Raw genomic sequence first — 3,689 nt, forward strand, 5'->3', positions numbered from 1 at the left:
CCCTGCTCTGTGTGTGACAGGGGGGTGGTGCCCCAACTCCCCTATCGGCCCTACTCTGTGAGTGACAGGGACGAGCTCCTCAACCCCCTGATCGGCCCTGCTCTGTGTGTGACAGGGTACGGAGCCCCAACCCCCCTGATGGGCCCTGCCCTGAGCGTGACTGAGGGTGGCATCACAACCTCCCGATCCGCCCTGCTCTGTGCATGACAGGGTGGTGCCCCAACTCCCCAATCGGCCCTGCTCTGAGCCCGACCAGGGGCTGCACCTAGGGATTGGGCCTGCCCTCTGCCACCCGGGAGCAGGCCTAAGCCAGTAGGTCATTAACTCTCGAGTGGTCCCAGACTGCGAGAGGGCACAGGCCGGGCTGAGGGACCCCCTCTCCCCCCTGAGTGCACAAACTTTTGTGCACCGGGCCTCTAATATATATATTGGGTGCATATGTGTTTACCAGGGTTATATCCTCTTGTTGCATTGATCCCTTTATTATTATGTAGTGACCTTTAATATCCCTTGTGATGGCCTTCATTTTGAAGTCTATTTTTTCAGATATGAATATTGCTACCTCAGCTTTTCTCATTTGTTTCCATTTGCATGGAATTTTTAAAAACGTATTTTTATTGATTTCAGAGAGGAAGGGAGTGAGAGAGAAAGATAGAAATATCAATGATGAGAGAGAATCATTGATCGGCTGCCTCCTGCACGCCCCCTTCTGGGGATCAAGCCTGCAACCTGGGTATGTGCCCTTGACAGGAATCAAACCAGGGACCCTTCAGTCCACAGGCCGACACTCTATCCACTGAGCCAAACCAGCCAGGGCTGGAATTTTTTTTTCCCATCCTTTTACTCTCATCCTGTGTGAGTCTTTTGTTTTGAGGTGGGTCTATTGTAGACAGCATATAATTGGGTCATGTTTTTGTATTCATTCAGCTAACCTATTTCTTTTGATTGGAGCATTTAATCCATTTACATTAAAGGTTATTATTGATAGGCTATTACTTATTTTTGCCATTTTAATTCTGTATGTCTTTGTTTCTCTCTATATATATTTCTTCTTCTCATTACAGCAGTCCCTTTAGCATTTCTTGCAGTGCTGGCTGGGTGATGATAAATTCCTTTAGCCTTTTTTGTTGTTGTTGTTCTGGGAAGCTCTTTTTTTCATCATATACTTTGAATGATAGCCTTGCTGGATATAGTAATCTTGGTTTCAGATCCTTGCATGAGGGAGGAGCAACATGGGGTAGAAGAAGGACTCTGAGCAATGGTGGGGCTTCCTTGTGGAGACACAGAGAGGCAGGCTGCCTCTTACCTTGTTTGCCTTTGGGGAATTCCAAGAGCAGGATTTGTCTTGTTCTTTTATTGTGTTTCCCACCTTGGCCAACTGGTGCCTGGCCACTCTTCTGACTTCCCCTTCCTCCAGCTGACCTACACTCTCTCATCTGCTTGAGCAGTGTGTGTTCTGGGCTCCCCCTCCCAAAGGAGCTTGACACTCTGCTTACAACTCTCTTTCCATCCCACTTCACCAGGTAAACTCCTATTCATTCTTCTGATCTCAGCTTAAGCCTCGTTGCCTCAGAGAAGCCTTTCTGGATTTCTCTAACTAGGCCAGTGATGGCGAACCTTTTGAGCTCGGCGTGTCAGCATTTTGAAAAACCCTAACTTAACTCTGGTGCTGTGTCACATATAGAAATTTTTTGATATTTGCAACCATAGTAAAACAAAGACTATATTTTTGATATTTATTGTATATATTTAAATGCCATTTAACAAAGAAAAATCAACCAAAAAAATGAGTTCGCATGTCACCTCTGACACACGTGTCATAGGTTTGCCATCACTGACCTAGGCCAAAGCCCCTAATTTTAGGCTCATGGCATCTGTATACTCCTTTGTGGGAGTTATCAGGCATACAAATTGGTAATGTAGTCACATTATTTAATTAACTCCTACTTCTTCTGCTAGTCTCTAAGTCATTTAAGAGGAAAGATTATTTTTACCTGGAAGAATATCCAACCCACAGGTCTTCAATATCTGTTGACTGCATTAATATATAAATTGGCTACCCCTTGTCATTCCCTGACATACTCATGCTCTCCTGCTCCAGGTATTTCTCGCTCCCTGTTCCCCCTCTAAGGGGACTTTCAGAAGTCCATTTCCTGTGTTTCATTCTTGAAACTCATAAATTTGTATATATAATAGCAATGGTTAAATTTCATAGTGTTTACCTTCTGCCAGACATCATTTAAAGTACTTGACATAGTTTTAACTCATTCAGTTCTCCATGTGGTGGTTTATATCATAATTCATTGAATCTGAGAGGCACTGATTGTAAAACACATCATTATTTTGTTAATTGAGCTCTAGAATATCACCTCTATTTTTATAAATGAGAATTGTGAGGTAATGAGAGGTTTAGCAACTTGCCTAAGAAGGCTGGTGCTAATAATGGTCGAGCCAGCATGCAAACTGGCAGGGTGATGCCAGAGCTTATGCTCAAGATGGCCATGGTGCCATCTTGCCACCCAGTGAGAATTCCACACCTGTGCTGCTTTTGCATTGCTGAAATAAGTCATCCAAGTAAGTCTCAGAGAGTATATGAAGACACAGGATAAACATTGTGCCACTTGACCATAATAACTACTTGACAGGAACATATGAAATTGCCTTTATAGTAAAACTAGAGGCCTGGTGCACGAAATTCAAGCATGGGGGATGGTGTCCCTTGGCCCGGCCTGCGCCCTCTTGCAATCCGGGAACCCTTGGGTAGGTTCCCTAGGCCTGGCTGGTGATCAGGGCCTATCGGGACTTTCCTTCCCCTGGCAGCTGGCCCTACCCCTGCTGCTGCCATTTCTTGCCATCTGTGCAGTGCTGACTCCTCCCCACCACCATTTGCCTCCCTCTGTGGGCAACAGGCCTGGGGTACGATCACTCAGCTGGCCTTGGCCTCTCTCTGCAGGGCGAACAAGCATGGGGCCTCCAGATTGACTGCCCCGCAGAGGGAGGCCCCGCCCACCTGTGGCAGTGCCACCAGCCACATGGCTGCCAGCGGGACCTCCCTCTTTGGGGCAATTGATCGTGGGACTCCATGATCGATTGCCCAGCAGAGGGAGGCCCCACCCACCCGGCCGGGGCTCAGCGATCGATCGTGCGCAGAGGGTGGCCTGGGCCTCCCTCTTTGAGGCGATCGTGGAGTGCCCCCCTCCATTGATCACCCAGCAGAGGGTGGCCTGGGCCTCCCTCTACAGGGCAATCGTGGGGTGATGGCGGGGTCCCCCCAACAAATTGCATTGCACCCGCCTTGGCTGGCCTGGCACCAGTGGTGCTATAGCATGGTCATCCAGAAGGTCGTCCAGACAGTCATTCTGCTGTTCCGTCGTTCAGTTGATTTGTATATTACACTTTTATTATTATAATGTACTAGAGGCCCGGTGCACAAAAATTTGTGCACTCGGGACGGTCCCTCAGCCCAGCCTGTGCCCTCTCGCAGTCTGGGACCCCTCGGGGAATGACCACCTGCTGGCTTAGGCCTGCTCCCCGGGAGATTGGGCCTAAGCTGGTAGTCAGACATCCCTCTGGCAACCCAGGAGCCCTCAGGGGATGTCCACTTGCCAGTGGGGAGCAGGCCTAGCTGCAGTCGGACATCCTTAAGCGCTGCTGAGGAGGTGCGAGAGGCTCCCACCACCACCGCTGAA

The sequence above is a fragment of the Myotis lucifugus genome, unplaced genomic scaffold (genome assembly GCF_000147115.1).
Source record: "Myotis lucifugus unplaced genomic scaffold, Myoluc2.0 scaffold_62, whole genome shotgun sequence".
NCBI lineage: Eukaryota > Metazoa > Chordata > Mammalia > Chiroptera > Vespertilionidae > Myotis > Myotis lucifugus.